We start from the raw sequence: 19,983 nt of genomic DNA, 5'->3' as shown, positions 1-19,983 counted from the left end.
GATTCTTGGATGTTAGACCAGGTGCTCAAAGTCCTGGACACTCTTAAGAGCCTCCACTTAGCAAAGATGGAATAGAGGTTAGCAAACATTGTAAGAGACTTTGCTTTGGGTTCACATAGTTCGAGGTTGATTTTTTTTTTTTTAAATTTCTAATCTCCATCACCTACCCCAGCAATGTGAATTTGAAGGAGCTCTCCCAGGTCACTCAGAACTTGTTTGGAGGGAAGCGAGAACCCTGCACCTTCCCAGCATTTCTTATTGCCTGTTTTAGAGACAGATCTGAATGCCGCATTGCACCAAGGTGTTTTGACTCTCCTTAATGTCCTAATTGACATCAGACTTTGGTAAAAACCTTCAGAAACCTCTGCTATTTCTATTCCAACAGCCATCTATTTATGTTTATAGATTTCTGAGCAGAGAAGGAATCACCGAAGCTTCCCTGTTTAATCAGCTTCTAGACAAGCCATCTGAAAAAAATAGGGAAGTGCTTCATTCTCAGAAGTTCCTCAGACCTCGGCCAGCTGCGTTGAGGTCCGCAGGCGGAGCTGCTGTGAGCGTCGCTGTGGGCAGGGACTTTCAGCCCAGGGAAGGATGAGTTCCTGCTGGTGACCTACCAGGTGCGGGTGGCAGAGGCCACGCCCCTCCTCTGCTTGGAAGTTGCCAGCACGTGGCTGGTGCAGCCCCTGCTACACGTGAGAGGGCTGGGTGCTGGGGGCTTGGAGAGCCCCTGCCCTGGACGCCTCCCAGGCGGCAAGTCAACATCAGCTTCTCATGCTGACCTCTTCCTCCTCAGTTGTCTAAACCCGAGCTCTCCGAAGCGGGTACACGCAAGATAGAACCCGCTTTGGAGCAGGAGAAGTGCTGATCAGTAGACTAGAAATGTTCTATTCTCAATCACTTGATAATGGACCCAGTATGTTGGGATAGCAGTGCGTGCTCCTGCTTTTTAGATAAATATGCATATGTCAGCGGCGTGATCGCAGTTTATCTTTTGCTGATGGGGTGGTGTGCTCAGAAAAGTTTGGAGAACACCGTGTTAGCTGGCTGCCGTTAATCCAGAAGAGGATCAGTTTGCATTTGTGCGGATGAAAATGCTAAGAGACGTCAGACTAAGGTAATTCAAGTATGGCCATTTCCCTCACGGCATCGTGTGGAATGTTGTGTGCACTTCCTAGTGCTTGGGTTATTTCCTGCAGAAATCTTAGTGTGAGCTGTCATATTTTGCATACTCTGTTGTTAGCCTCTGTATATGCAGAATAGAATGGAGAATTTTCTAGAGGAAGTACAACACAGTCAGTGCTGTCGTTTTTATGTGATATAAAACATCAGGGGTAAAGGGGACACCGTTAGTATTTTGCTGCGTGTTTCAGTATTTTTTCTGTAAGTATGTGAGCATCATTTTTTGTTTACCAAGTTATGGGTTTGTTGAACAACGTTTTATAACCCATATGTTTCTACTTAATTTGTATTTTTTTTTTCCTTGTCAGAAAGGGGAGAATAAGATCATGGGGACAGGGTAATGATCATGAAGGTCGTTGGTGATGGTTTCGCTTCTTGGTTCTGAGAATCAAACCCTGGAAAAATAAGCCCCTGTCGCTTACATTTCTCTGTAAATCCAAATACTCATCGAGTGCTTTGCAGTGAGGAATACAGCCTCCACACACACCATGACAGACCGGGGAATGTCTCCTCTTTTTAGTGTTAAAACTACCTTAGAAAACCTTATTGAGATGAGAAGCCTTTGAAAGATGCATAGACTTGACCTGAACTTGGAATTCCTCCCAGCCAGGCTGGGCGTTAGGCTCCCTGGGCTGAGCTATAACCAGCTGCTCCAAGCAGCGGCCTCTTCTGTCCAGTTACAGTTTCTCCAGCAAAGTATTTCTTGACTGCTTCCGAGGAAATTCTTGTCTCTCCACCTCCACCCCCATCACAGGCAGGTAATGTTGACATGTGGATGTACCCTTCCACGGGCATCCTTAGGTTCCCACAGAACTAACTGAAGTCTCCGGTAGGGGAGTAAACCACAAAGGTACTGAGTAGTTGCCATCACTGTCAACAGGACAAGATGAATGGGTCCTCCCTGAGGGCACTGGCATAGACAGGAGGCTGCCAGCTCTGACGAGTTCCCTGGCAGTCACCAAAAGTCACCCCCTCTCCTCACCTCCATCTCCTCATCAGAATGCAAGGGATGCAATTACGTGGATAGACCGGCAGTGCTATTTTTTTTTAAATCGAAGTGCAGTCAATTGCAATGTGTCAACTTCTGGTGCACAGCACAGTGTCCCAGTCATGCATATACATACATATATTCGTTTTCATATTTTTTTAAAGCAAATCTTACTCTTAAAATTTTAACACTTTATTAACTCTTACTAGTTTCTCCCGCCTTATACAGCCCCTTGCCCTGGAAGTTTGGCTGTGGATAATCCCCTTTGGATCACCAGTCTTCACTGCTGAGTATCTCTAACCCGTGAAACCTCCTCTCCCTGCACAGGGAAGGACTTAGGAACTGCAGGGACCTCGTTAGATTTTTGTCTCCCGATCAAGGGTCCATCCACCATCCGTGCCCTAGCACCTGCATTTCTCATACACTGTTCAGTTAATGAACCAACAGAGGCTTGCTGATGCAGGTTGAACCGGTGATGCGGCCAACGCATAAGCAGTTTTCCAGCCTCTGTGACTTCCTTCGTTATCTCTGGAATGGAATGCAGTTTAGCAGGAAGGTTTTGGCTTCCAAATAATTCACATCGTATCCGTCCTCTCCAAGGGCCCGCCCTCCATGGCTAATCAGTTCAGAGCAACCCAAGAAGTCTTGGGTGAATGGCCATTTCAGCTCTTTGTAAATACTTCTGAATTGGGACATTTCTCTGTGAACAGCCCAGATAAACAAAGGGCCCAGTGTCTTGGGTTTTGTTGGTGTTTTTACCAAGTTCGTTGAGCCAGCCTTCTACATACCAGTCCATTCTTGGAATTCTGATAGGGCTACTGGTAGCCGTCCGAGTGCTGTCCTTAAGCACAGATCTTCTGTAATCCATCTCCTTGGCAGCTGTATCCTGGGCTTGTGGTCCAAAAGCTACAGATAAGGGACTTGCTTTCTGGGTTTGGACTGGGAGATTCTCCTTGTCAGCGTAGGGGACTTTACTGCGGCCTGAGTCAGTGTTCGGAGGTGAGAAGTTGCATGTAACTGACTAGCAAAGTCTTGCACGGGTGCAGAAGAGGAGTGATTATCACCCCAGAGCTGCCAGCAGCATAGGGTGCTCGCCCACCAACACCTGAAGCCAGCCCTTGGGGGTTTCATCACACCTAGGTGAGCGGTTCTATTAATGAAGGACTCACCTTGGAACACCAGGAGTAAGCCTCTGAACTCAGTAATGTCTGACCGAGGGATTCCCTCTCTCCCAAGTGAAAGGTAGCTTTTCTACCATAGAGTCTGTTCCTCCTGCATTTTTAAAGTGTTTCAGTGGTGCGACTCTGGTTCTATGACGCATCTTCCAGATACTGGCATCTGAGTTGATGGCTTTCTGTAGGCAGAACTGTCTGGTGGCATCAGGACCTCCCCCACAGATCTCTCTTATCGGAGATAAGAAATTTTAATACAAATTAAACACCGCAGCGCCAAACTCCCAAAGACTGTCTTTATAAGAGGATTTGATTTGGGGATAAAATTTCATTTCTGATTTTGGCCTACTGGTGCCTTTGCATAAAATTCTGAAAACCTAGAGTAAATAGGTAGATCTTTTTATTGACTTCTTTGCCATGGATATTTTGATCCATCATTGTGCAAAGGCCCCTTTGGCTCACGGCAGGGAGATTTTTTTCCTACTTTGCAGGGAATTTTATCTACAAACCCATTAGATACCATTTTTCAGTCGTCACATTTCAAGGATGATTTAACTCTCAAGTGTTGAAATGCTTAATCCAATTACAAAAATCAACTTTAGTTCCACCCAGAAATCAACGTATCGTTAAGACGCTAAGATATACGTGTGAAAATACAAGGGCTTGTGGTGAGAGTGGCCCGTGGCGCTCCGTGGCCCGTGCTGAGTGAGGTTACAGGACTGTGGGGAAGAGGGCATTGCTGAGAGGTTGGCATCCTCTGGGTACCACCTACGGAGGGGTGGTGGGTCACCTCAAGATGCTGCAGAAGGGACGGTCCTGAGCAGAAAACAAAAGCGTGCCCATTTATTCCTGCGCCTCTCCAAGTCCACAGCTCCCCCGACTCGGGTGAGGGGTTCGACGTGCCGGGACAATGGGAGCAAAGATCCCCGCCGTTCAATCAGTGCAGCGCGATGCCAGGGGCTCGGCTGACTGCAGCCCTGACACCACTGTCTGTCTTCTGTGCCTCTCTGCCGGCCTCTCCCCAGGCTGAGCGCAGTGCCTTGCACCTGGTGGGACCTCAATACATTCTTGTTGAGTTGAAATGGGTCCTTCATGCCCTGTCCTTATATCCCTGCCCCTGGGGAGGGGCCCATCACAAAGGGCTTTCCATCGAGCCATTAACGGCTCTGAATCAGCCTGAGCGCATCCTCAGACGTCTCCGGCGTTGACGCGGCTGCTCTCCCCACCCTCGCCAGTCAGAGCATCTGCCCTGTCCCTGGCACAAAGGACAGAGCTGGGCAGGGGGGCCCTGGTTGGAGTCTGATAGAACTTGCCCCAACAAACCCCCCACTGTCTGCGCGATGCTCGTAACACAAGAAGGCCTGCGCATCTGTGTCTGCGGAAGCGTGTTTAGTCTCCAGCTTTGGGTCAGTTTTAATATTATTTTTTCATAAGCTTCTGTAGGGTGTGGGGTATGAATTCAATCTGAGGACTAGACGGGTATCTTACAGACTTGCCTGGATCTTACTCGGACATTGAAGCAAACAGAAGCATGATCCAAAATGAAATTAGATTTTTCTTTAAAGGGTAAAGACTCTGTTTTCTGAGTTTCAGAGAAAGCAAGCGAATGCAGTGTGGTCACCTGGATGACACATTCTACAGCCTTGCTTTGGGGAATAAAGGGATGGGGGGAGCCTGCAGGTCTCAGGGGATGTCAGGCCACGTGGAGGGTGGGGACGCTGAGTGTCTCGGGCCCCCAGCACAGGTCTCAGAAGAGGCCTGGTGGGGTGAAGACAGGAGGAGGGGAAGGAGCTGGAGAGAAGCCCACATGGGGAATTGGTACTGGCTCCCCTCCCCCTGGAGTTAGCTCTGAGCTCCACTGATGGGAACCCTTGGGGTTAATTTATCCCCCCAAAAAGAGCAGAGGAAATGGTGACCACAGGACACCCACAGAGGGAGAAACTGGAGTCCTCTGTTTATGCACACGAGTTTAGTCTGCGATTAAATGCTCTCAGGCCAAAACGTTTACATCTGCGGTCCAGGGTACCTGGGGCCTAGGGAGAGCTCCCAGTCTAGGATGGGCTCCAGGCATTGTCCCCACCTCCCCCCACTCCTTAGACCACCACTCCCACACCCAGAGCAGCGTTTACCCAGCAAGGAAGCGCTCTGTTGGCCTGAGGACTCTAGGGACTGACACACAGTGAACAGAGCAACTGCTTTGCCACCCCGCCAGCCTGGGGGAGAACCAAGACCACATCCTTTCTGGTACCACACCCCCACCCAGGCCACTTGGCCAGTTTGCCCAGTGGTGATACCCTGCACCACACTGGGGTATTTTTAGGTGTTTCTTGGACCTGTTCTGCCTGAGCCTGGTGCGAATTCTCCGCAGTGACCCCTACCCTCCCCAGGGTCCCTGCCAGCCCCCAGCTCATCTCCTGCAAGGCCAGGACCACCGGCCTCCCTGGCACTGATCTACCCCCTGGGGTGGCCATGCTCCTCCTTTGATTCAGACCCCATTCCCCGAGCACGTCTGCAGTCAGCCTGCCACCTCTAAGCCCAGGTCAGCAGGTCAGAGCCTGGGTAACAGAAAAAAGGGAATGTGGACACAGGATGGGCACCAGGCGCCACCCCTGGGCACCTTGCCAGCTCCCACACTCCCCAAAGCTGGAGGATGTCAGTCTTCCTTTCTCACCCACCTGCAGAGACCAGCATCTGGAGACACAAGCCTCCCCCAGTCCAAGGGCCCACCCTTCGAGTCCTCAACCTGCACCCTGCTCTGGTGACATGGAATCACATTCCTCTCCAAGAAACCCTGAAGTTACTTATACCAGGCTGGATCTGTCCTCTCTCCCTCACCAGGACAGTGCCACCAGCATGTAGCATATTGCTGTAGGAAGGACCTTTTAGCCCAAGACTCTCCCATCAACCTCGTCGCCTGTCAGCAGTCCTCCCCTTGAAAGGATGACTTAGCTCTCAGGTGGCCAGTGTGTCCCCCCGAGTCCAGGTCATTTGGCCATTTGATCAAGGAGGACAGGACAAAAAACACTGCAAGGAAAATCTACTGGATTATCATACATAGTTCTGTTTAAACCAAACGAGGTAGAATGTCGGAAAAAATCAGCACTTAGGAAGGAAGATGAGTTTTAAAATAAAAGAGGTGAGATTAAAACCAGAAAAATACCCTGCTTTTTTTTTTTTTAACGTAAAGTGTTGCTTTAAAAAATCTGGAGAAAGGACATAGATCCTTCTCCTCGTAGCACTTAGGGTAGCCACTGCCATTGATTGGGTTTGGCATCCGAGATGAAATCTGAGATCTAATCAACACTCAGCAGAGTCCTGTAATTGATTACTCATGTCTGCCAAGGGCACGGGGAGGAGGATTGGCTCAAGTGTCACGAATGTGCCATCTTTCCTGACTAGACTTTTCCAGATCCCCCCATCCATCCCCCTCCTCTCCCACCTACCTAACCTGAGAAGATTTTCATCAGTGTAACACAGGGAAGGCATAGCTGGTCGTAACACAGCTGCAGTAAACTGACTCGGCCATTCATTCAGTTGTGCGTTGTTCATTCAGAAGTTCACTCCGTGGAACGGAAGTCACGAGGCCAGTATGTCCGAGAATGCTGGAAAGTAAAGACTCGCTTGCTGCTTCAGGTCCCCTACCATCTAATTCCAGAGACAGAGCACAAAATAGAATTGATGACGGTGTAAGCAATCACTGATTATACTGCAAGACCCCCGAAAATAAGACAGGCGTGGCACTGAGTCGCTCAGCCTTGTGGGTAACTGTTCAGTACTTGATGAGCGCTTTGTTAAGTATTGTTTGTTTTCTTTTGTGTTTGTCTTGTAAGCAGGTAGACCCTTCCCTTCAAAAAGCATAAAAAGTAATGTTTCAAGTAAAGGAAGAGGGTAGAGAGAAGTCCTGGATGGGTCACCAGATGAAACTAAATGTACAGACCTTTGGCAAAGGTTTTAAATAGCCCCGTAGGATATGTGGGTTGTTTTTTGTTTTTTGTTTTTCTGAAACCACAGGGTTATTTGGAGACTTCAGGATTTTGTGCCTGTAACTCAGGAATAGAATCTCTCTCTGCCCTCTTTTACCTATTCATTTCATTTCTTAAAACAAGCGGGATTTACCTAATTGCAGTAACCGAAGACAGAATACCCTGCAGTCATGGAACTGATGAGATGGTTTCAACGTTCCACTCAGAAGTACGTGTTTATGTAAGAAAACCGAACCTCTTTGTGAAGTGGAATTGGGGTCTTTTCTCACTTTCCCTCCCTTCCCTCTCTGGAAAAGAAGTCAGGCAGAGTGGGTCAGCCTGTGCCAAGGAGAGTATGTTTGGTGTGTGTCTTGCCTTTTCCCCCCTTTTAAGTACAATTTGTAACTCGAGGTAAAAAGGTTGGTCCTTTTATTTTGTGTAATCCCCTAGTGTTGTGGCCGTGGGGTGCCTTTGAGAAGGTTGTGTGCGTCGGGGTCCCCTGTGGAGGGTCTGTGGACTCGTGAGGGGTAGGGAGTGGGGGTACCGTGCCTGGAGTCCCAGGGCTGCCCCTGGGGAGCCCTGCGGGATGCCTCATGGAGCTGCGGCTTTAAGATGGAGGAGTGAGGACCATCTGTGGGAGGTAGCAGGGGTGAGAGAGGGAACAGACGGGTAGCACGCCTGCTTCCACAGCCCCGTCCTGCTGGGAATCAGTGCTGGTAATAGCATCAGCACATGAATCTAAAAATAAAGGCTCGGAAAATGCTTGATACTTCCTGGAGACAGACCCCATTTCCTTAGCCCTCCCTGGTCTTTCCGGGACCAGAGCGACACGGCAGTTCTGCGAGCAGAGGAGAGAACCCGTTTCCCAGGACCTCTGAGCTGTCCTGCTGTCTGCAGGTGTGAGTCAGGAAGTTGACAGTGTTCTCATTTTCTTTGGCTTTTACACTTATGCCCCTTTTGAATTTTCCACCCCACGTAGGTCTCCGTTCCAAGCTTGTTTTTGGCCGTATTTTCCAGGCCCACAGCATCGGATGATGCTGTGTTGTGCGGAACGGCTGGTATTGGCCCCTCAAACTGTACTTGACCTCAGCTCACTGAGGTGTGCAGGGTGCAGCAAAGAAGGCAACTGTCTGTTACCTGGGGGCCCAGAAATGGGAAGTCACCATTCTGCACCAAGATGCTCCTTTTTTCCCTGCATATTTCCCACCCTGGTACCTCCCCTTCCCTCACAGTCCATGATACCCTGAACCCCAGCCACCTACCCTCTGCCTCTCACTGGCAGACACATCTTTTGGTCTCCTCCTCGCTCACACCCCTATCTTCTGAATTCTGCCTTCATACTGTGTCTCAGCTCTGATCATTCTCTTCCACCCCCACCTTCCCCCTACAGTCACCTCCCACCCTGGAGCCATCATCTCACTCCAGAAAGCATCTGATGCCATCTCCTCCAATGAGGGTCTCAGGGAGGAACTCCAGCCACTCCACACCATGGCCGTCAGCTCCATTCCCAGTCTCGTGTGACCACCCATGCCTGCCTGTCGTGGGCTGCCTGGCTGTCCCAGATCGCTGGATGCCCTCCCAACACTCCCCTCTGCCTCCCCTGCCCAAATGCCGCCTCCCCCACAGGCTTCCCCTGGTTCTGCCGTCAGACATAGTTCCTCCTGTGTGTTTCATTATGTTTTCTGGGCACCACGCTTACATCGGTTATCTTACTCTGCAGTTTCATATCCAGACGGTCCCCACCTTATATTGGTTAGACTTAATGGTTTTTTGACTTTACGATGGTTCGAAAGCAATGCTTCAGTAGTAACTGGACTTCAGATTTTGAAGTTCGGTTCTTTTCCCAGCTAGTGATACACGGTACAGTCTTCTCCCGTGAGGCTGGCCAGGGGTATCAAGCCGCAGCTCCCAGTCACCTGTGCCGTCACAAGGGTGAACAACAGATACATATACAGCCATCCTGTCCCCGGACAACCATTCTGTTTTTCACATGTGGTACAGTATTCGATTAATTACGTGAACTGTTCAACGCTTTATTATGAAACAGGCTTTGTGTGAAGCTAATGTAAATGTTCCGAGCATATTTAAGGTAGACTCGGCTAAGCTATGATGTTCGGTAGGTTAGGTGTTTTAAATGGACCTTCTCTTACAATATTTTCAACTTACGATGGGTTTGTAGGGATGTCACCCCATCATAAGTGGAGGAAGATGTGTACTTGCCTGCCTGCCTCCCTCCCTCCCAAAGCCAGCGGCTTCCAAAGGGCGTTTCTTCTTCTCGGAATGTTTATGGAGGGGGGTTGAATCTCCTCTATCAGGTTGGAGTCCCACCTCTGTGCCTAGAAAGTGAACGACTATGGGCTTTTCAGATAAGAGCGATTTCTCAGAGTATCTCAAACATGACTTGAAATTTGGGGAAACCATCCTAGGTTACCAGTTGTCAGAGGTGAGGGAGGGTGTAGGGACTGTTGTTTATTCATTGCATTTGGCTTTTGCTCGCACCCTCCCTCTCGCCTCACTGTCCTTCCCACCGCCCGCCCCCCTGGCCCTGGTGCCCAGGCTGCAGGTGCGGCGGCTTCAGCAGCATCCGTTCGCCATCCCATCCTCGTTTCTGTCCTTCCCACCTTGCTCCCTCCTGCCACCGGCACACCTGCTCCAGTGGGACGTGGGTCTGGGTCTGAGGTCTTTCCTTTTGTCCACAAGGTTGCTCGTCCATTTCGAGGTAGTGAAACGGGAGCTCAGAAGTCAGAGGCAGGCACTTCCTTTCCAGAGAAGCACTGTAAGGTGTGTCATTTTTGTTTGTTTTTAAGTAGGACAAATGTGCTTTTGAAAAGACGGTGTATGTGCGTGCATGTGTGCTCGCACCCCAAGTCTGCTTGAACATCTGACACCTACCGGCTCCCTGACAAGAACATTCGTGGCAGATGAAAGGCATTAAGAAGTCCTAAGAGTGAAGTGGGATGAGTCACAGGAAAGCGAGCCTGCCGAGCCTTGGGCCCAGGGGTGGGTGTGATCGGCTCCCTCCCTCGGCACCCCCACCACCTCCCAGTGCACACAGGATGCCCTGGCCCACTGCACACTGCTGGGCTCCTCCGAGTCCTGAAGGTTTGGTTTTGTTTTTTTTTTTTTGCCAGCTGGGGCTGCAGGAACCCGCCGTGGGCTGCTTTTGCCCCAGACACCGAGACTTAGACATGAGCGGAGTGAGTGGCTGTTAGCAGCTCTGCAGCATCATCTCAGCACTGGGAAGCAGCAGGAGGGCATGGCCCTGCCGGGCTGAGCTCTTTGAAAAGTGCCTGCAAAACGTCAGAGAAGATTTGCAACTGAGGATCACAGGGAAAAGTGGGCTCAAGGCCCTGGTTCTGTTTATTGTACACACGCAGCCCCTCCTGTCCTTGGGACTACAGCCACCTCCCCCAGCCACACCCTGCTTGCTTTCAGCATTTGCGCCCAGGAGGAGCGAGAGGAGACTCCTGCACAGTCCTTTGTGGAGCTGGGGACCAGGGCATCCCTGCGGCAGAAGCTGGGGACTTTTGCAGAGCCTGCTGCTTTTTGAGGTCTTCTCAGTCATGCTCAGAGCTGGTTGAGGAAATGTGGGATTCACCAGGGAGACGGGAGGGAGAGGGGAGATGGGAGGGGAGAATACCTAGACATTGGGTGGGAGATGTGTGTGGGGAGTAATGAAAACGAGTGACTTGAAGGGGAACTGGGCGGTGGAGCAGCTGGGAGAGTTCTTGAAACCCCAGGAGGTGTGTATCCACGTCTCTTTAGAACCTGTGGCCAGTTCTTCAAGGGCCTTCACTGAACTGGGACTCTGAGCCACAGGCTTGCCTCTCCCCAGAGTCTAATGAGAACCCACGGTCACAGCCACACGGACACACCTGCACCCATCCAGGAGCCTCAGGAGAGATGGTGCTGGCTTAGGCCTTCACTTCAGTGTGCCCTGCTCCCTAATGGTTGAGTTGAAGGTGCTAGGACCAGCCCATGCCTTGATGTGAAACTGCTTTGAGGTGCCTCCTTCCTGTTTTGAGGATGCACCTGGGTCTCCCAGGTGCAGCTGGACTCCAGATGCAATTTTTGTATTCTGACGTCAACTTCTGGAGAACCACTGATGCCTTTAGCCTGGTTTTAAGAAATTCTGTCACAGGCAGACTATTGACCTCTGTGATTATGGAAATTCCAGGGCCCTAGGCCAGCCCAGCACACATCAGACTGCAGTTTGGAAATTCAGTCAAATATGGTGAGCAAGTCCTTTTGGCCTCATAGTGTCATAATGTGACTACTGTGAAGAAATGTGCAAATAAAAATGTGTTTTCATTCTTATGTATGCGGAAGCAGGAGACGGCAAATTTTCAACCCCATTTGGAATCAAACCTGGAAGAAAACTCACAAGATTTGAGTACCTTGTTGGAACCTTGCCTCTGTCTTTGGATTTCCGTGTAGGTCTGTTTCTTGATAATTACCGGACTCACTAGCAGAACGCAGTGTATTTAGTCAGTGCGTGTAGAGTTCCCATTATTTGTTAGACCACAGTGGCCCCACTGGAAATTCGGAAACGGAACTTGTTTTATTAGAAAACGTGAAAGAAGAGATCAAAAAGGGAGGAAAAGAAAGCAAAGCAAAGAAACTAGCCAGAGATCTGCCTCGTCAAACAGCCACGCAGCGTGCCCAGCGGCGTAAAAGCAGCCCATTTCTGTAGCCAGCTGGAGCAGAGCGGGACGCCAACTCCCTCCACCTTGTTCATTTGACAGGAGCCTCGGGACTTGCATTCATCATTTTGGTCTTAAACAAGGAATGTCGTTTGAGGAAAGGGTTTTCCTTTTTAACCACTTTTTCATGCGGTGTTTTCCCCACCGTGCTGCAATTTACCCAGGGAGTTAATTGCCTTAGTCTTTCACGGTGACCTTGAGAGTATTTCATATCTGAGAAAAGTAACATTTTGGTTTTCTCATTTAGAAGCACAAAGGAAGTTGAGAGAGATAGTGTACGAACCTGATTCACACATGGGGGAAAAGTGCTCAGGTTTAAATTATAGACCCCGAAAACTGGGAGCAAAAATAACGCTATTAGACGCTTGCCTTAAATGTGATTAATGGGACAGCAAGGATAACATCGATGCCCCTCAGTGCATTTCATCCGTGAGAACGTGTGCAGGTTGAGGGATCTGAGTCCCCACCACTGAAGGTCTGTGCTCACTGGAAGCTCTCACTTCCCTGGCCACGAACAAGCAGCTCTCCAAACCCCTTGCCTGCATTTTCATTGGGTGCTGTTTTAGAAAAGGGGACAGCGGCTAGGGGAACACTTTCCCCGAGAAACACACTAGTAGAAATGCCAGCCCTTTGGCGGAGATTCACTGTGAAAGAATTAATGGAAAGAAAAGCGAAGAACAGAGAATACTGGTGCCTTGGGAAGACAGGGGCGCTTAAACTTGCCTGAGTCAATGATTGTGCTACTTGACATTTATAAAGAACGGCCAGTTTGGTTTTTTTGCCAGGGAAGTGAAGGGGCTGGTTCGTATCAGATCTGACTCTACCCCAGTGCTGGGCCGATGGCTGCCAATTCATGATGCCAGCGCGGGCTTCTGGAGCACATTTTGATGATGCTTTGGGTAGCCTCATCTCTCAGTGGGGAGAATTGGAGTTCTCATTCCGCTGACAGAGAAAGCCGCATTTAAAAGGCAATCATTTCGGAATGATTATATTGGCGGGGCCAAGGGCAAGTCGGTGCCGTCACCTCATGCTCTGGGGAGTTTGTGATGTCTTAGTCTCTTCAAAGATGAATAAAATAAAAGCAGGGGCAGGACTTTTCCTGGCTATTAGGGCTGCCATTCCTTAGACCCTAAAAATTGTTTAGGGGCTTCTGCAATGACCGGAAAGGCAACACAAATTTGAAAATAATTTATCTTCTCCACATCAAGATCAGAATAACTCTTTTATGGTTTTGTACACTTGAAATAAAACTTAGAATAGTTAATAAGTTAACCCTACTGGGGAATTTTCATTCTTCTGTTAAAAAAAAAAAACACTTCTGTTTATCCCTTTCTTTAGACAACACCACAAATGACTACTTTTTAGATTCTAATTTATCTTCTAACCGTTAAAACGAAAATATGGTTAATACTCATCTGACTTTTAAAAATGCAATTTACTGGTTTAACCTTCATTCTTTCCGTATTATTATTATTATTACCATTGCCAGCACCCATCATTCCTTTACCGGGGTGTGAAAAACAAAATGAATCAAAGTTAGTTTCTCTCTCCCATTTCCAGATCAACCCTCTTTATTCGCCAGTTCCATCAGCTAAAACACTTTGGGTAGGTCTTGCTTGTGTTTGTTTCAGTCCTTTCAAGCTTCCCGTTCCTACCCAGTAACTCCCAGGCTGGCTCTCAAGTGCTTGTTTGCCAAATTATGCTGCCTGCATCCTTGAAAATTGATGGTGTTAAGCATTGCCTAAAGGCTTGACTGGATCTAGGGTCAGGAGGTCACAGTCAGGACCATGGCAGGGCTGCTGCTTCGACAGGCGGGACACAGGGGCCTGGCCACTTGGTCAAGATGAGAACGGAGGTCTGAGACAGGACAAGTGTGCAGAGGAGGCAGGGAGAGCATTAGAAGGAGCAGAGGTGGGGGACCAAAGAGGGTGTGTGAGCAGTGGGACAGAGTCCCTGACATAGGGAGCTCAAGCAGAAATGCAGAAAACAAGAAGCCACCAGCCAGGAAGGTGGCTGATTGGATACTAACAAGCAGGAATGCTCTTAAAAGCTTATTTCCCAGAAGTGAATGTGGGGGAAACTGAGAAATGGGGACACCAGACAATATGTACTTGCAGAGGCTTGGGAGGGTTGGCAGCCACCGTTGTCTGAGAGAGGGGGTCAGTGCTGGAAGGGGTGAAGCAGGAGGGAAGAGGTGAGCAGAATAGACTGGGGGGTGACAGTCCAGAGAGGCCAGCCATTCCTTTCTATGGCCCTGCTTTTTTTTTTTTTATGACTTACTGTCTTTTTATTATATTGTTGGATTCAATTTGTTAAAAAATTTTATTGAAGTATAGTTGATTTACAGTGGTGTTAGTTTCTGTGTACAGCAAAGTGTTTCAGTTATACATATATATTCTTTTTCAGAGTCTTTTCCATTATAGGTTATTACAAGATACTAGATACAGTTCCCTGTGCTCTACAGTAGGGCCTTACTGTTTGTTTTATAGATAGGAGTTTGTATCTGCTAATCCCAAACTCCTAATTTATCCCTCCCCACCCCTGTCCCCTGTGGTAACCAGAAGTTTGTTTTCTGTCTGTGAATCTCTTTCTGTTTTGTAAATAAGTTCATTTGTATCATTTTTTAGATTCCACATATAAGTGATAGCATATGGTATTTGTCTTTCTCTGACTGACTGACTTCACTTAGTATGATGGTCTCTAGGTCCATCCACATCGCTGCAGATGGCGTTACTTCATTTTATGGCTGAGTAATAGTGCATTGTATATATATTCACACACAACGGATCTGCTTTTTTTTTTTTTTTTTTAGCTCACTGAACAGAGCGCCTACAGCCTGCTCTCTGAGAGGTCACCCTGCCCATTGTCTTGAGTCCCTTGTGTGACAATTCCATAGCCTGCTTCTGGCCCTCCGGCTGTTCAGTTTCCTCCAGAGAGACAGGAGGGCGAAGTTCGCATCAGTGTGTAAGTGATGGGTACCTGCATCAGGCTGCCCACCTAGGCTTCGAGGTCAGGGAACCTCTGCTCGGTCTGCTTCTTGAAAAGGGGACCGGGAGCCATAGCCGGAGTTCTTAGACTGGGTGAAAGGACTGTAAATGCTCGTCTAGATCTGAAAAAGAGTGTGCCAAGGAGGCTGGGGAAATCTTAGAATCTAGAAAATTCTAAGGACAGTAGGAGCACATCTTTGCCAGGCGGCGTATCCTGGTTTTAAAAAAAAAATTCCAACTTTTTTCCGTCTGTACTGGGCATACCGTACGTTCCTCAGCAAGAGGCAGCAGACGGAGTGGAGAGGAATCGTGAAACCAGCTTTGTTCTAGTGACTCTTCGGCTGTGACTGTCATTTGGCCTCCACTGCCTTGGGCTGGAGGAGCTCACGGAGGTCTGAGCATCCAGGCCGTGTGGACGCCAACTGTGGCCCCTCAGGCAAACCATGGGTGTCTCCGTGTGGTCACTTCCTTTAACTCTAAAATAGGAATTACCAAATCCCAGATCACAGTAGGACAGAACAGAAGTGGAAGGCCCTCTACCATGGTGTGAGAACTCCAGGAAAGGCGCACCCTCGGGACATGGCTCAGAGAGAAGCCCCAGCAGACATTAACCGTGGCCATCTCACCTCCGGAGTCACACCTACGTGGCGGGCACTGTCTCATGCTTCTCATGAATTCACCTACCCCAACTTCACGATGCAGGTTGGTCTATATGCTCCCAATAATCAGAGATCTGAAAGACACATTTTCATAGCTGCCATCAAAGAGGAAGGATGGAGAGAGAGGTGGAAGCAGGCATAAAAGAAAAGATGGAGGCAAAGAAGGATGGATGGATGATGGGTGAATGGATGATGGAAGGATGAATGGATGGAGGGATGTGTGATGGAAGGAAGGAAAACGTTGTGTAGCCATGGTCCAGCTTCTATTTGAGCTCTTCTCCTCCCATAGCAGTACAGAGAATCAGTAAGACTTTGTTTCCTTTTTTAAAAAACAAAAATTTATTGAGCACCTGCTGTCTCCCTGGCCCATATTCCTACCCCCACAGAGCTCCCTACTAAAAAGGGACAGTGAAAATAGCCTGCTAATTACTGGGATGCCCAGCGGAAGTGGTGAGAGCCCTACGCAAGGGGCACCTAGAGGAGGTGCGATGGCTGCCCACTGGGAGCTGATGATGCAGATGGTCCCTCTCTTGTAGGAAACTGAATGGTTTCTCTGGTTTGAATATCTTTTCCATGGAAGTGGTGGGGGGACCTGTGAGAAAGTAGAAAAATGTAGGTTGGGATCTTATTATGAATAGATTTAAATATCAGCCTAAGAAACGTGGATTTTTTTTTCCTTTAACCCTGGAATAATTGTATCCATATTTTGAAATATTACACTGGGGTTAGCATATGTACCAACATGAATCGATTTCCAAGACCTGTTGTTTAATGGAAAGTGCAAGTTGCAGAAAAATATGGCCATTGTGATATCGCCAGTGGAAAAATACTACCCAAAACAACTTTGTGTATTGGTATTGTCCGTGGGTCTGAGGACCACAGTGGACCACCAACAGTGGTTACCTTTGGGGCAAAAAGAAAACCCCCAAAAAACTAGGGTTTGGGGTGGGGAATATCTAAGGGGGAACATCAGCATTTCTGGTAATCTTTCAGTTTTATTTTAACAAGGAAGATGTTATTTTAAAATTCAAAAGATAATGGAGTCATTGGCTTACTTCCTAGTTCTGAAATTTTCAATTAGAGCCTGCGCATTCCAAGAGTTGGGAAGATAGTCTCTGAAACAAAACAAAATCCAGAGATTTTAAAGAGGAAAAAAAAAAGCCCCCATCGTCTCCAAGCCTGCAGAGGGAAGGAGCTCTTCCGGCTGCTTTATTGCAGGCCTGGGCAGCGTCGTTGGTTTGGTTCATGGATGGTCAGTTTCAGGTGATGAAGGATGCTCCTGACCCACCTTGACCTTCCGGAATCATTCAGCTTTCCTGCCCGTGACTGCATTGCACCCCGTGGCAGTGGCTGGCTCCGGGCAGCACTGGTGAGTATGTTTTTCCCTTTCCTGGCACCAGGATCATTTTCTTGGAGAGTCTCTGTGGACGTTGGCAAATAGTGCTGGCCTTCTTCCAAGAGATTGGGTTTATACCAGTCTAAATGAGGCAGGCATTTAATCAGTCACCCAGGGAACACGCTCGAGGCCCTCTGGTGTCTTCTTTATAATTAATTTTTAACATTTGTTTTCAGTATAAAATTTGGGCCTTTATCCTCTTTGAAATAAAAACATAGCATGCGTATTAGCCTGTATTGGCACTAAACTTCACACACCATTCTTTTATTCCCTTCCAACTATTAACTCCTATTAAGCAAGACAGAGAGATAATAAGATTTCCCCCTGCACTCCCCCGACTCGCTGGCTTGCGCGATGTCTCATCCTCTGTAATTGCCTTCCATGGCCAAGCTCTTTCCTGTCAGTGTGCATCAGAGGCTGCTTGTCAGGGACCCGGCCACCTTCCAAGCTTCCTCGTCTGCTGTGGGTCCCCTCCGTGCCGCAGCCTCTTGGCCCCAAACTCTGGAAGGTCCTGGATGACTGAAGCACTTGTTAACAAGATGCAGGGGATATTTCTGGATTTTTTAACCTTGGGATTTCAACTTGAACTGCTGGAGGTTATTTCCTATTTGTTTGTTTGTTTGACCTGCTCTTGGATCCTGGGAGCCCAGGCCTGGGCCAAGGAGACCAGAAACCACAGTGTCTTTCAATGTGTGCAATTACCTGGGACGTTGACTGAAAGTACAGATGTCCATGGCCTCTCCCCAGAGCTTCTGAATCAGAACCTCCGGGGTGAAGTCAAAACCAACTGGCTTTTTTTTTTTTTTTTAGGCGGTATAATTATTAGCAAGTTACCCAGTTAAGTGATCATTTTTTTCACTTTCTTTCAGAGGAGTTTCAGCACAAATGTATCTTTAACTTTCAGTAGACTGGGCTTGCCCTCAGTGCTGCCATAAACCCTTTGTGCAAATTAAAACCGGGGGCCCTTTTTCCTAATAGCTACAGGCCACAAGGCTTGGCCTCAGAGCCCAGGGTGAATTTCAGCCCCCATCCCCTTCCTTGGCCAAGAGTTTTTGTGCAGTTAACAACCTACACAATCGCACATGGCGACCCTGCTTACTCTGCCAAAGAAAATAGCTACCCTTGAGTAGCTACCTGTGTAATCACAGGGCTAGGCACCTTTTCTTACAGTTATTATCTAGGACTCTGACAGCAACACTTAAGGTTTCATGCTGAGGAAACTGAGGCTCAGAAATTTTGATTTTCCATAGTTAACACAGTCAGAAAGAAGGTAACCCAGATTAAGATCCAAGCCAGGCTCTGACGTGGTGAGCAGAGGGATGGACAGGAAATTATTTACCGTCATTGCCTGGCTTCTCCCACAGGGCTGTGGGTAATTCTTCCCTCTGAGAAACCTATTAACTCAGGAGCCTGGGAAAGGTCCCCCAGGCCAGGACTTGGCTGCTTCTCCTTGCTGCCTTGCTCCAGGAGTGAGCAGAAGCCTCAGGCCTCTAAATGATGCATGAACACGTGTTCATGGGCCATCAGGAGACCTGGGCATAGGCACGGGACACGGTTAACGATCGCATGTTTATTTTTAGCCAAAGTGTCGCACTTCCTAGCCATCCACCATGCTTGAAAGTCTGGTTTCTCTCTTCTTTATGGGTAGGGCTGTGAGCAAAGGGCTGACATTAAGCAGAAATCACAAAACTGGAGCCAGCCATGACCATTCTTGGAGTTGTCCTATCCCCTCAATTAGCGGCTCAGAGGTCTGTCCTTTGGAGTAAGGCGTTGCCCTGCGGAGGGCTGACTTCGCAGGAAGAGTGTCTGATGCTCGTTGCCTGTCTCCTTGGTTATCTCAGGCCGCACAAGGAGCCACCCCAGAACTCAGTGGCTTCCGTGACACACTTACGTTATCCTACATTTTCAGAGATGCTGGGGTTCGGCTGGTGCAGGGTTGGCTCTGCAGGGCCCCCTGCTTCTAGATGGTGCAGCTGGGAGGCTGTGCTGCACACGTCTCTGGTTCTCCATGGACCCGTGGGTAGCCGGGTGAGCTCTGCTCATGGCGAGGGCAGAGGAGTGAGGGCAGGTGGAAATACATCAGACCCCTCTGGACTGCACACCATCACTCCGCCTCGTTCTACCGGCCAAGGCAAGTTCCCTGGCCGTGCTCTCCTCCCCTCTTTAGTGGGAAGAATTGCAGCTTCATGGGGCAAAGGGTGCAGATGGAGGATCAGCACTAGGTTTATGATGCCCCCTACCCTTCCCTGGAGGCTCGTCTGGTGGAACCTTCTTCCGCCGCCATCTCCTCGCAGGCAGTGGGGAGCCTGGAGCACCCCGGCCCCGCCCGCACCATGCACTGTCCTCAAGCCTTGCCCTCGAGCGGCACAGGATTCGCCCAGCAAGCTGCTTGCATTTTCAGAGAAAATCTGTCCCATGTCAGATGTTTTTCATTCGATCGTCAGAAGCTTTTCCAAGGAGTGTTTTTTCTAAAAATGCCTCCCTGCGCACTTTGAGATCACAGGCCCTCAGTTTTGCTCCCTTCCTTTTCTGGAAAATTCTGAACTACCCAGACGGCCTTCCTCGCCACGATGGCAGCTCATGGGTAGCCCTCCCTCATCTTGGGCAGCTTTGGTCCTTTTCAAACAGAGGCAGAGGGCAGGGACCCCTTTGTTAACTGTTACCCCTTTGTTAACTCTGAGAAGGGGCGCTGGCTTCACCCTCCCACGACGAGCCCTTATCCCCTTCGTCACCAGGTGACACACGAGCCACCTGGTCTCAGCCCTTGGCTCAGGGCACCATCCCAGGCTGAAAGGCAGTTTGAGGGGTCAGCTAATCTGCTGGTCCCTCAAACTGGTTGGACATTAGAATTGGCTGGGCAGGTGTCTGCACATTCAGACTCCTGGATGACCAGGGTGGAGCTGGAGGCTCATTTGGGAACCACTGATCTCTGTCACT

General features: G+C 49.0%; 2 long non-coding RNA genes across 2 annotated transcripts in view; one reads left to right on the top strand and one right to left on the bottom strand.

Annotated features, from left to right (window-relative positions):
• Nucleotides 1–1,160: 1,160 nt before the first annotated feature.
• Nucleotides 1,161–11,829, bottom strand: LOC116657243. Its single transcript, XR_004312313.1, has 3 exons — nt 11,670–11,829; nt 3,563–3,568; nt 1,161–1,171 (listed from the first exon to the last, which is right to left on the bottom strand). It is a non-coding gene; the product is annotated as an uncharacterized LOC116657243 (long non-coding RNA).
• Nucleotides 3,618–19,983, top strand: part of LOC116657244 — a 31,571-nt gene continuing 15,205 nt past the window's right edge. The window contains exons 1-3 of the long non-coding RNA XR_004312314.1: nt 3,618–7,509; nt 14,192–14,198; nt 16,879–16,882. This is a non-coding gene — a long non-coding RNA (uncharacterized LOC116657244). The remainder of the gene's footprint in view (nt 7,510–14,191; nt 14,199–16,878; nt 16,883–19,983) is intronic.

Source organism: Camelus ferus, chromosome 17, assembly GCF_009834535.1.
Source record: "Camelus ferus isolate YT-003-E chromosome 17, BCGSAC_Cfer_1.0, whole genome shotgun sequence".
Taxonomy (NCBI): Eukaryota; Metazoa; Chordata; class Mammalia; order Artiodactyla; family Camelidae; genus Camelus; species Camelus ferus.
Note: the sequence above shows the minus strand (reverse complement) of the source record. Positions and strands in the feature narration are given on the sequence as shown.